Source organism: Leucopleurus acutus, assembly GCF_964270905.1.
Source record: "Leucopleurus acutus genome assembly, chromosome: 6".
In the NCBI taxonomy this organism is placed as follows: domain Eukaryota; kingdom Metazoa; phylum Chordata; class Mammalia; order Artiodactyla; family Delphinidae; genus Leucopleurus; species Leucopleurus acutus.
In genome coordinates, this window is record NC_139149.1 from 45,605,917 (window position 1) to 45,619,773 (window position 13,857).

Below are 13,857 nucleotides of genomic sequence, written 5' to 3' on the forward strand. Positions count from 1 at the left end.
AAAAGTCAGATACGTTTGTCCACCACCCATCCCTCCCTCTCTTCACAAAAAATGATTCATTCACTCTACAGCTTCTCCAGCCCAAAACCCAATTCTACCTACTTTCATTTCCTCTTAGGTGCTGGCCATCTACCTTCACCACTAAACTAATCATTAGTTGCCAACGGAAGGCTATATAACAGGGGTCTCACACTCATATGCCTATAGGGACAATGCAGTTAGCACACAGTAGTGAGGCAGGCTAGGAGTCTAAAGAAATAAAGAATAAACAGCAACTGATGCTGGGCCTCAGTACCCAGAGGAAAACAGGATGAGCCAGGACTGTGGTAAACACAGCACACACGTCCCCTCAGACAGACACAATCACAATCACAGGTTTCCTGCAGGAATATGGGCCTGCTGCTGCCAGAGCTTTCAATTTTACAGGGGTAGGTGGAAATGTGCACTTTTTGTGGGAAATTGCCCCATATTTAAATGTTGGCAACCATTTAAAAAAATGTTTTGAATGCAGTATCAAACAGGACACAACTCTGAGGTGTATTCAGCCCACGGGCCATCTAGTTTTCAACCTCTGCTGTAAAGCATGGTGACTTGGGGATGTATAGCCTGGGTTAAAGCTCAGGCGTGGGACCTTAGACATCCTCCATCACCCCTCTGAGTCTCGGTCTCTCCTGCTGTAGAATGGGGATAATAAGATGAAGTATCTCACAGAGTTGTATGAGCCTTAAATGAGAGAATGCAAGTAGGGGCCTGATCAGGTCCTCCTTCACAGGTATTATTATCTTATTGCTGCTCTTTAAAAATCAAGTCTAAAACCTCTAGTCTGACATTCAAAGGAAACCATAATTTGGCTCTGAATCTCCCTTTCTAAGTTTTCTTCTAAAGTGCTCTCACCTTAAGGTACGCCAATCACATCACAAAGAGCTTTTAACTTTTATAACTTCCAGGAATTACCATATATGCTTGGCAAAAAATAAAAATAAATAAAAGTGAGAGAGGGTATGCAATGTAACCATTTAAACAGCACTGGCCATTCTACTCAGGACACTTTGGCCTGGAAATTGGTGCAAACTCAGAGACATGAGTCTGCTGTTCCTTTGAGATGTCTCAGGTCTTAATGCCTCTCCAAGAAGCTACACCTCAAGGCACTGAGTCTGATTCTAGTGATTAAAAATATGTACAACTCTGGGACTTCCCTGGTGGCACAGTGGTTAGGAGTCCGCCTGCCAATGCAGGGGACACAGGTTCAAGCCCTGGTCCGGGAAGATCCCACATGCTGTGGAGCAACTAAGCCCGTGGACCACAACTACTGAGCCTGTGCTCTAAAGCAGGAGCCACAACTACTGAGCCTGCGTGCCACAACTCCTGAAGCCCGCGCACCTAGAGCCCGTGCTCCGCAACAAGAGAAGCCACCGCAATGAAAAGCCCATGCACCACAACGAAGAGTAGCCCCCCGCTCACCACAACTAGAGAAAACCTGTGTTCAGCAACGAAGACCCAACACAGCCAAAAATAAAATAAATAAATAAATTTATTTTAAAAAATATATGTACAACTCTATTTTTTACAACTTGACTCAAACAAAAGCCAACTATCTTGTATTTACTTGCCCCATTCCCTGGTTTTGGAATGTTGCCTATTCCACAGCCTACACACATATAGATACCTCTCCAAATGATAACATCAAAATGGTACCTCTTTCCAAGGCCAGCCAAACAGCTACTTCCTCAAAGGTGCTGGCTGATCCTTATCCCTCTGTATCTTGTGACCAGGATACTCAGAGTTCTGCCCTTTATAGTTACATGCGTGATTCTTCAAACCCTTACTCAAGTGCACCTTAAGATCAACTTGGTTTTACTGAACTTGACAAATGCTTAATAAATGAAAGACAAAGGGGGGGAAAGATGAAGCAGAAGCAGCAGCAAGGCAGGGAAATGTTAATGATAAGGACAATGACAACAGTGATGGTCGCCGCCATGGGACTGTGCTCTTACTTACATTGTTGAATGCAAAGAGCTGTACCCTACTAACCACGTGTTGCGTTTCTGAACAATAAATGTACAGGGGTATCTTCCCCATCTCTCTCTCTCTTTCTCTCTCTCTCTGTCTCGTCCTTTTGGGGCACGTGACCTGCATAGGCACTCCTGCTGTCCCCATATTATGTGAAAAGTCACCCTCCCATTCAAACATAATCTAAATAAACAGGGAGCTAAGTGGCTCCTGCCACCAGTTTAAATTAATTAGTCCCAACTTCGATGCTGATTGGGATCAAGATAATGATGCACGCTTGAAGCTGGTCCAAAACACATATTAGTCACTTTAATCTGATTTGGAGAAACAAGCAAAGACCCCTACACAGAGAGAAGAACACCAGGATTGGGGGGATGATGGGGGAGCAGCAGAGGGGTACGGACCATCTGCAAAGTGACTGAGACTCAGACAAGAAGAAAAGCAGAATTCTCACCCAGATTAGAATAAACAAATTAAGGCTGATTTTCACAATACCTAGAATAGGTTTTTCTAAACAGCTGCTTAGAACCCATTAGCAAGTTGTGAAATCAATTTGGTAGATAGAGACCAGAATTTTTTGTAACAAAAATTGAACAGAAATTAGAAAGCATTGCAATAGTGTTTTGTAAAATGTGTAATTCTGCTTTATCTTTAATATGCATGCGTATGTGTGTATGTGCACCCAGTCATGATGTAAACTCAACTGCTGAGAGTCAAAAATGTTTTTAAAATACTCAAATAGAACGTTTGCGTTTATATAATCTCTGGGGACTAAGATTTTCCATTTTTTTACTATGCCACACTCATAAAATAGGAGAATGTTTGTTCTTGCCGCCTGTTGTGCACAATAGTTCAGTTCTTCAAGCTCAAAAAAGCCTATAAAAAATATCATTTGGGGCTTCCCTGGTGGCGCAGTGGTTGAGAGTCCGCCTGCCAATGCAGGGGACACGGGTTCGTGCTCCGGTCCGGGAAGATCCCACATGCCGCAGAGCGGCTGGGCCCGTGAGCCATGGCCGCTGAGCCTGCGCGTCCGGAGCCTGTGCTCCACAACGGGAGAGGCCACAACAGTGAGCGGCCCACACACCGCAAAATATATATATATATATATATATATATATATATATATATCTCATTTGGCACACTTTTCCCTTACCACTTTCCTATTCCCATAGAGGAAGGTGAGAGTCACTCTAGAAAACCACCTACACTTTTTCTTGCTACTGGTTGTCCCTCCATATATTTCTCTTGTCAGTCCCTGACATCAAGTTACAAGTCCAAAAGCTCTGGCTCTCTTGGTGGTTATTTGCTTATAAGCACTGAACTATCACTTAAGGAGAGTGAACAAGCACACTGGATTTTCACCCAGAGTGTAACACCACTTATCAATCACAGCAAAAGTGAAGATTCAGAACTTGGTTTAAAATAGCTCCTCAACCTATCCCCTCTAGAACAGAAATGCTTTTCCTCAAGTTCTTTTTACGGCACATTTTTCTCAGCACCTGCTCTCCAAACGCCAAGTATCATCCCACATCTAATATCTAGCTTTGTCCAAGATTACCCCTACCTTCCTTTATCCCCTCTGCACATTTCTCTTCAAACTCAAGGTTATTTTTTAGTTCAGTCAATAATTCTTCCATAAATGCCTAAAAAAGAAACAAAAACTAGAGCAATCTTATCTTCAATGGCATCCATGCTGCATGGTAGCCACAAAGGCCCATCCGGCTTTCATAGATGAGCAAGGCACCCAGCTGTCACGCGTTCGAGTGGAAAAGGTCTACGTGGGACACCCACTTAAATCAGCCCTTAAAAACCTACCGAAAGAGGACTTTACTTTGGATTCTGTCCATTTTCCCAAGAGGTCATCCACCTCTCACATCAGCACTGTCTACCACACTATTTTCACGGTCAACTGTTTGAGAACATATGCAACAGGAGAAAGTTAGTGTCGAGGAGTCAATTCACCAGTGTTTGAGTCCCAGCCACACACATGGTACTGCAGGAGTCCTGGCTCTGCAGGCTAGGAAAAATTAGTTGAGATATCTTTCCCCAAAAAAAGAGGTGGCATCCTGAACTCCAAAAACAATCAAAAAAAGGAACCATATACGAAGAGAATACAATAGATGTTTGTTGAGTTCACTAAGTTAAAATAGCAAGCATAATAAAGGAATATCAAAAACAGTTCCTTCGGGGCTTCCCTGGTGGCACAGTGGTTGAGAGTCCGCCTGCCGATACAGGGGACACGGGTTCGTGCCCCGGTCCGGGAAGATCCCACATGCCGCGGAGCGGCTGGGCCCGTGAGCCATGGCCGCTGAGCCTGCGTGTCCGGAGCCTGTGCTCCGCAATGGGAGAGGCCACAACAGTGAGAGGCCCGCGTACCGCCAAAAACCAAAAAACAAAAAAAAAAAAAGTTCGTTCAACCTAGAGTGTCTTTTGTCCCTGGTTCCCAAACACACCTAAGGACTTATGTCTGGCATCATCTTCTCTTGCGACCACCTCCCTGACTGTCTAGAGTACTGGCTTCCTTTGCTCCTTTCACGTGCAACCATCCAATCATTCTCTCAGCAATTAAAAAACAATTTACTGACTGTGTGGTCCGGGCCAGGTATTATATTAGGTGCAAGAGATACACAGAAGATGAATACGACACAGTCCTTGCCCTCACGGAGCCCAGTGAGAGAATTTGAAAAGTTTTAAATTGGTGAAGAGAAATGAATTGTGTAGAACTTTAAAAATGGAGGAATGAATAACTTGAAGTCCTTGCCCTCAAAGAGATCAATCAAGTCCCAGAATGAGTAGTGAAGATGACCAAACCCTAAAAGAATGTCAAAAGGCAAAATCCAGGAAGCATTCTTGCTTGCAGTGACCAACCATTCTGAGCCCTGAAGGATCTGACTGTCCTCAAAAGTGGGAGAAAGAGGGATAGGACAGCCAAGGTTTAGCCTTATGATGAGAGAGCTGAACTCCTGCAACTCCATCAGGGCACCTGCGCTAAATCGGACCCTCTGACCTAGCCCATCCTCCAAAAACAAACTTCACCTGCTGCATGACCCTCCACAAAATTTGGAAAGGCTAAAATGTAAAGTCACTTTCCCAGTCACAGAAATAAAGGTCAAATACCCAGAGCAAACAATGAAGCAATTCCAATGGGCAAAGTGGAATGTTGGTCAAAGACTGAAACCCAAAAATCAAACAACTGAGTGGCGGTGGCTCTGGAGAAAAAAGCTCTCCTGGATCACAGGAGAGTCTTTTAGACATATAAACAAGCTCAGATTTCCAGAAACACATACAAGAGCACAAGAATATTATTCAACTGTGCAGCCGGTTTGAATACTGGGGGTAGGGGGAAATATTTGTTTCAACTTCAAAAAGGAAGCTGTTGGGTCTCCTATTAATTTTGAGAGCATAAGTTCAAGTAAAACTACCTTCTATCTGAACCAAAGGCTGTGATGTGCCGACCACACCAACTCTTGACGAAGCTCTTTCACAAGGGGTCTTTAATTTGGGTCTCTATTTGTCCCAATAGACAAATCCTGGTTTGTAATTTCTGATTCTTAAACTAGCATGGCAAGCAAGAGCAGTCTACGGCCAAGTAGTAAAAAAGAAGAGGTAAGTATTCCATTTGGTTCTTTTAAGAGCTGGAGTTGGCCACAGAAAGAAACACAAAGTTTTCACTCCAAGAGATCAAAGAAAGCATTTTGTACCAGGAAACCCAATTCAAATCCTCATTTCCAGGAATAAAGCCACAGTGCCCAATATTTGCTTGGGAAAATAAACCAGGAGACTATGTGGACTCCAATTAAAATCTCTGATGGTTTCATTTCAGAGCCTCGCCAGTTTAATGCCGCGAACATTTTAGCCAGGCACTGCTTTAACGTAAATAGCGGCTTCCCAGTCTGAACGGTCACACTTACACTGGGTAAAACCAAAAGCGTTTTAACACTTCATGACAGCGTTCTTTGCCCCATCCTGAGCACTAGATATATAAGACAAGGTGATGCTGAGAAATGCCAGCTTCAGCCCAGCCCATGTCTCCCATAACCGCAATCAGGAGAAACCACGCAACAGTCCATGCTATTATTCTAGTCACGATATTGGAAATGAGAGTGGAAGCAGGAGGAAATGGGTAGGGGGCAGGGGGGACATACCTCAATCTTATTCAGGTATGACAACAATCAGCTTGCTTTAAAATTATCACCTGGGGTCTTGTCAATCAGCCAACAGTTCTTGCGTGCCTACCTCACACAGGCACCAAGCTAAGTCTACGTAGTGCAGTGACATACTCCCCAAGTAATCATTATGTTAATGGTTATGTGTTTAATTTCCTTTATCTTTTTATAAAAAAGCATGCATCGTGTATGTAGGTTATAAAGTCTAAAAATAAAATCAGCACCCATGAACACATCACTTAATCCAAAAACCAGAATATCACCCAATACTGTATCATCTACCTACCTCCCCCACCCCACCCAAATCCCCAGGTCCCCGCAACACACACACACACACACACACACATACACACACACACACACACACACACACACACACACACACACACGGAATTCATTGTCCTGAACTTGGGTTTCAATCTAAGTACAAATGCATTGGGCTTCCCTGGTGGCGCAGTGGTTAAGAATCCACCTGCTAACGCAGGAGACACGGGTTCGAGCCCTGGTCCGGGAAGATCCCACGTGCTGCGAAGCAACTAAGCCCGTGCACCACAACTACCGAGCCTGCAATCTAGAGCCCGCGAGCCACAACTACTGAGCCCGCACGCCACAACTAATGAAGCCCGCGCGCCTAGAGCCCGTGCTCCGCAACAAGAGAAGCCACCGCAATGAGAGGCCTGCGCACTGCAAGGAAGAGTAGCCCCCGCTCGCCGCAACTAGAAAAAAGAAAGCCCGCGTGCAGCAACAAAGACCCAACGCAGCCAAAAATAACTAAATAAATAAATAATTTTTTTAAGAAAAAGTATGAATGCATCTTTAGGATTATTTCCTAATCATAACCAGTGAGTTGGCTTTCCAAATACAGCAGTGTTATATTGTTTCTTCTTAAAAGATGATGTCTTTAAGGGTTTTTTTTTAAGGTGAATCGTTGCTTTAAAGACAAATACTAACTAACTAATAGACTGAGACAGACTTAGCTATGGTAAACTCATGAAGACAGTGTACAAATGAATGACCTTTGGCAAACACTGGCAAGAATGGCCGAGAACATGGGTTCCCCAGTCCCACAAACTCCTGGTTCAAATCCCCCACTCCACCACTGACTAGCTCTACAGCTTAGGGCAACTTAATTTTGCCAAGCCTCTATTTCTTATTGTAAAGGAATGAAATGATAATAAACCATATGGTTGTTGTGAGAATATAATGAAAAAGTGCATGTAAAGAGCTGAGCACAGTGCCTGGCATGTTGTATCCAGTCCACCTCCTCCCCAAATCAACGTATCTCTCATTAAATTCACTCAAAACATATCAGAGGATTGTCCCACCATCAGTAGTTTACTTCTCCCTAATTTCTAACATGTAAAAATAAATCAAGAGTCAGGGATCCAACAGCAGAGCAAGCACAGAGGAGAGGTTCCAGTCCCAGCTCCTGTTTGCCTAAAGTACACTATTTACGCATCGATTCCATCTTCACCTCGTGACCTTGAATAGCAGGATCATTTTTCAAATCCATTTCTACCCCATCCCTCCCTCCCCTAGAAAGCTGGACTACTCAATCCAACCTTACCTAGAAGCCTATCACGATCATCACGGGACTAGTTCTGTGCAATCTAGGGTAAGATAGAGGCATAGTCTCTGTTTACTGATTCAATCACTATTATCCGTTCTGTCGACAAATGCACAAAATTTGGTAAATCACTGCTTTGGAAACAAAACATTACAGTATTATTAACGGAATTAAGTTCCTCACTTCTGAAATTAATTCGCCACATTCCTGAATATGGCATACTCCTCCATCTTTACTCTGCATCCTTAGGATCCTTTTAAATTACTTAGAGGTAACAAGGAACTTATTCGGATTCAAGTGATCACTCTCTTCCAAGGTACGAAAGTTGTAAAACTACTACCTATATCAAGTTTTATTTAAAACCACTCTCTCCATTACAAGTAAAACTTACCCATACTTCTAGAAAAGGAGAGAATGAACCCATCCCAGCCCTTGATTTTTTTTTTTTTACCATCTATGCAGAATTTATTGCAACATCATTCACCACCTTTGAGTATTTTCAGAAGGGGTGACAGCAGAAATGCGATTATCCAACACAAAATGCAATCAGTCTAAGGCCTACACATCTCAGCCTCAAAAGACTTCTGTTTTTTTAATCCCAGGACAGAAAACAAAAACAACTGAATCACAAGAAAGGAGACTTGGTCTTAGAAGCCAGGTGATCCAAGTCCTGACCAGGCCTAAGATAACCTCCCAACCCCTGTGTCCCCATCAGTGACATGGTGCAGATCCATAATTCATACTCAAGCACACTGTAAAACTGGGTGGTGAGGCCAGTGTCTGAGGTCAGCACAAGTCTAGTGTCTGCTGGCTGCCCGAGCCCGGGCCCCCTGCCAGCCACCCACCTCCAGAGACAAGTGCCAGGACATACTATAGTGTTTCCATTTAAGGCTCGCCACTTGGATCAGCCCAGCTCTTGAAATTTCTTACCACCACCTTTCCAGGAAGAATTTTTTGGGGGGAAAAGGGAGGTGGTGTCTATTTTTTGCCACCGCCTTTCCTTGGGCTGTCAGAGCAGTCTGCATCTGTGGGACAGGATTCTTTAAAACCACTGGGTTAAGTCCGTGTCTAAATGCCAGGGCCTCTTTTCAAAAATATACAAAGTACGTATGAGATCAGTCCCTTTTCTCATCATCATCGAACTCCCACCTCACACACTTCAAAAAAGAAAGAAAGCCCAATAAAATTTACAAACCCATTGTATTACTTTGCTACCTCTCTCCCAAAGCCACATTAAGCACAACTTTTTAACCAAGACTTTTCTTTTCCTACTAAGTGGAATGTTTTCTTCTCTAAGTAGCTTCTTCTACAGTTTCTCTCCCATGCAAGGAGCATTCAAAACTCCCGGGGAAAAGAAGGGGAGTCTGGGGAGAGTGGGAGACTTATGTGGCACAAACCGGACAGAGCTGAGGCAGTCTAGAACCCGACGGAAGTTAGGGAGTCCGGCAGCCCCAGAGGCCCACATCTCTCCCCAGCGCACCCAAGGGTCTAGCCTCGCTGTTTTGGTGACCGTGTTGAAGGAAGGGTTTTAAACTTGGCAAAGTACCGTGCAACATCTGTAACCACATTTGCCTTCTGGGGATCGGAAGATGAATCCCACATTCCTGGCTTTCAAGCTTTTTGAAACTGCAGCTAGGAAGAACGGAGGGAGGGAGGGCGTTGAGCAGAGTTTATTGGCTGTCTTTCCAGCAGAAAATTCCTCTTGGAAGAGACGGATATTTTGAGGGTGGGGGTGATTCGCCCATCCCTTTACTCTCTACCAAGCTCAGCTAGGAAGGTGAGCCCCGTGGCCAGGCGGTCAGATCGATTTACAAGTCAGAGGCGCGCACCCTGAAGGAGTTCACTACATGCACACACGCGCGCACACACACACGCGCGCACACACGCACGCACACACACACACACACACACACACACACTGCAAACCAGAGACCACCGCACTCCGCGCCTCTGCCCTCTGCCACATCCCACCGGCAGTTCAGGCCCACAGCAAGACAGTTTTGTTCCGCGGCGGCTTCCCCCACCGAGAGTGAATCGGCTTGGGGGAGAAAGGAATGAAAGCGAGGGGGAGGCACCTCAGACGCCCACCCTCCCACCCCCATTCCTGCCCCTTCTCCCGCTAGGCTCCCTCTTCCCTCGGTCCTCCCGGTTCCGGCAGACGCGGCCGGCGACCTGCACTAACCTCTGGTCCCGCGGCGGCGGGGGGCCGAGCCGGGGGAGGCGGAGTGCGAGCCAGCCGGGCGCTGCAGGTCGGCGCGGCGCGGCGCGGGGCGGGGCGGTGCAGCCGGCGAGGGAGCCCGGAACTCCGCGGGGCCGAGGGCCGGCGGCCGGCCCAGAGCGGCAACGGCGGCGGCTGCGGCGGGCGGCTGCGGCGAGCCGGTGCGGGGCGCCGGGGGCTTTCCAGCCCTGGGGCCGGCGCGGCTGGCCGAGGAGCAGCCTGGCAGCGGCGGCGGCAGCGGCAGCCACCCCGGGGAAAGAGCCGGAGGAGGGAGGGGAGGCGGGGTGAAGAGGAGGCGGAGAAGGAAGGGGAGGAGGGCGGGCGGAATAAACTTCCCGAGGCGCTGCGGCACGGGCTGGAAAGACGGCCGCGGGCGGGCCGGGTGGGGGCTGGCCCGGGGGGCGGCGGGGGCGGGGGGGGAGGACGGTCACTGGAGAGTAGAAAAGTTCCCCCAGCGCCGAGGGGGAGGCTGCGGCGGCGGCGGCTGCAAAGAGCAGGAGCCGGAGCGGGAGGAGCGGGAGGAGGAGGAGAAGGAAGTGGCTGCGGAGCGCTCGGCCAATGAGTGTCTGGAGCTGTGATTAACCAGGCAGCAACACATCATTTCCTCCCGGCGCGGATCCAGGGAGCCGGGAGGGAGAGGGAAGGCGACGGGGCGGGGCAGTCCCCGCGCCCCCTGCAGGCTCCTAGCCGGGGGCGAGCCCGCCGAGCCCCGCCGAGCCTGGCCGAGCCGCCCCCGGCATGCCTGGCGCTGTCTGGCCGGCAAGGAGGAGGCTGCGAGCGCGCCGCCCGCGGGGCTCCTCGGAGGCGGGGAGGCGGCGGGGCAGGCCCGAGCCGGGCTCCCGCGGCCGGGGTGGGAGGTGGAGAGGCTGCGCAGCGGGGTGAGTGCCCAGGTAGGCACGGGCGGGGCCGTCTGGACAGCTCCCGGGGGCGCGCGGGGCGGGCGGGCCGGCGGCCCGGCGGGCTGCCTCTCGGGCCCGGGACTTCGGGCGGCGTGCGGCTGGAATCCAGCTTGACAGACTTAGGCTGGATTCTCGGAGAGAAGCCTCGGGATTCTCATCCAGGCCATTTCTGACCTGTCTTCAGATCCCCTTCCACTTGGCTCATTTCCTCGTAAGGTCTGGGGTTATGCAAGAGCTTGCCATTTTTGCAGTCCGCCTCCTTAGTAATAAAAACATGCATTTGGGGCGGGGGGAGGGGGGTTCTGCGGTAATCTGGCCCTGTCCTAGGCGCCATGAGAGCTTACAGTGGATAGGAAGGGACATTCCCCGCCACAGGGAGGCTGACAACCTCGGTCCTTAGATACACAAAACACACCAGTGTGCTAATATTATCCAGAGCATCAAAAAGGCATGTGAGGATCAAATTTTGCATGGTGCCTGCTGAGTGTAAGGAAAGCACCAAGCCATTTTCTCTGCACTCTAGAAGTTTAGAATGCACAGTTCTATCACAAAGCCAAATAAAAGCGTGAAGCTAATAAATGGGAATACACCATAAAGTATTTTTATCTCTACAGGTTCATTCATGCAGCAGGCATTTACAGGGTGACTGTCTGCAGTACTGCAAAAGGCTGCAAAGAAAATGGAAGATCTGGTCCCTGCAGGTCAGGAGTTTACAATCTAATTAGAAACACAAGGCAAATATACGTGAAACCCCTAGAAAAGAATCCCCAGGTACTATACAAGCAAGAAGATGTAGAAGGCTGGGGGCATTTTTCCATAAGGGGAAGGGCTTTGTACCTGTATGACTGGTGAGAATCAGGAGAGGAAATTACAGGTCAGTCCAGCAAGAGTGCCTGTATGTATTCTGGCTGTGTAGAACAATGTGGCAGGTACCTCAGTGTCACTTGGCTGAAGCGTCAGCCCTGCCACTTACAAACTGTGTGACTTTGGGTCCATTTTGACCCTCTTTAAGAGGGAATATAGCCTGTCTCATGAGGTTTGTTGTGCGGTTCAAATGAGATTACACACATGTGGGAGCTTCTCAAGCTGCTGTGTGGAATATTCCTCAGTCAGGTCCATTTACAGCGTTCTCATGTTACTGACCTCTTCTTGGTAAGCTGCTTTGTAGTATCCTCTAGGCTGTAAGCTCCAGGAGGGCAGGAACCAAGTTTGGTTGTGTCCACCATGTATCATCATGCCTAGCAGAGTAGCACATGTGAGTACTCAATGAAGGTTTGCTGAGTAAGTCAATAAATGAACTAATGAATCCCGTTAAGCTTTTGACTGTTCCTTTTATCTCTAACTTCACAGTGGTCTTATTGTGTGGCTGGCTCAATGCAGAACCCTCTAACTCAACCCTCATGTAAACTAAGTTGTATTCCAGGAGACTCTCTGGGAGGATTCTGGGTACTTCTTGCAGCCTTGTAACAGAGATAAATTGATAGAGTGTGTGTGTGTGTGTGTGTGTGTGTGTGTGTGTGTGTGTGTATAAAACAGGAGGATACACAAGGATACAGCCCTTCACACAAGGCCCACCAACGCAAGGATACAGCCCAAATACAGACCTTTGGCTTGGATACCTTAATCCAGGGTTTCTCAGCCTTGGTGCTATAGACATCTTTGGTTGGATAATTATTGTGGGGTGCTGTCCTGTGCAGTGTAAGAGGTTTTGCAGCATCCTTGACCTCTACCCATTACATGTAAATAGGACTCCCTCCACAGTCATGACAACCAAAAATGTCTCCAGACATTGCCAAATGTCTAGGGAGGTGGGAGGAAGCAAAATCACTGCCCATTGAGAACCACGACTTACCCCAACGTCTAACCCACTGATTTAACTCTGGTGGAAAATCACACTAGTAAAGTAACTTGGAGGAAATACATCTTCTGTTATTCTCAGATTCCCAGATCTCTTCCATTGTATGTTTCAAGGAGCAGGACTCTTGTTAATTAATTGCCGGCTGCATTGTGAATTGGCAACTCTTCTGTTTTCTGCATATCCTCCTCCTTTACACCCAGATCAACATGTTCATTTCTAAAAGTCAACAGCTTTCAAAAACTATTAGGAAACAGAGTCTTGAGCAACCTAAGAGTCCTATACAATATTTTCCTATAAAATTGGGGAAATTTATTCCATAAAATTTTGCAGATTGTGATACAGAATATAAATTATAATTTTTAGAAATCATTTCATTTAAAATATCTAAGCAACTACAGTGAGTGATTTTCTCTCATCTTAAAGCCATTTCTTTTTGGCTCCCAGAGTGTTTTCCTTTCATAATCGTATAAAGGAACATGGCTTATTAAAACCTATAAAGCAAAATTCAGCTTAGTTATATATATCAACTTTTACAAGCAAATTCTTTAGAAGAATGTTGGTGGGATGTTTGAGAGCTGGTGTTGATGAGAATCATGATGGATTGATGTGCTGCAGTTCAATTTCTAGAGGTTTCTGGAAGAAAAATAAAGATTAGTGGTTGATTTGGGCATGTAGAACCAAAAAAAAATCCCTGCTCCCAGCAGGCAACAGTACCATGTTGACAATGCGAGCAGACATTTGTGTTCAGCAAGACAATATCATCTGTCTTATTAAATAGTTACTTGAAGCATTGGTTTTATAGTTTTGTTCATACTTAGTTTTGGTTGTAAAGTTGTGTAATGGTTACAGGCATATGGAGATTAGTTTACATCTAGCTGAGGGGTCATTCACATTTAAGTTGAGCGTTGAAGGCTGGGTAGGCATCCAAACTGCTTAGAAAAAGCACACAGTTTGAGGGCTGGATGTGGTTTATGGTAAAGCAATTCTCCCATTTCTGTTTTGTTAGACTGGAACTAGGACACATACTCTTAGGGGATCTCCAAGTTCTCTGTGAAATTTGTTCTTTTGCTTCAGTTACAATATTTTTAAAAGAAATTAATACCATATATATTTTTTTTAAATGTTGAGCCTTCTTTTAA

At 46.7% G+C, this 13,857-nt stretch overlaps 1 protein-coding gene across 1 annotated transcript in view; it reads right to left on the reverse strand.

Annotated features, from left to right (window-relative positions):
- ACVR1 (activin A receptor type 1) overlaps positions 1–10,022 on the reverse strand; it is a 127,081-nt gene extending 117,059 nt beyond the window's left edge. Inside the window, exon 1 of the mRNA XM_082841842.1 lies at positions 9,926–10,022. The gene's annotated coding sequence lies outside the window, so the exon portion shown is untranslated. The remainder of the gene's footprint in view (positions 1–9,925) is intronic.
- Positions 10,023–13,857: the final 3,835 nt, after the last annotated feature.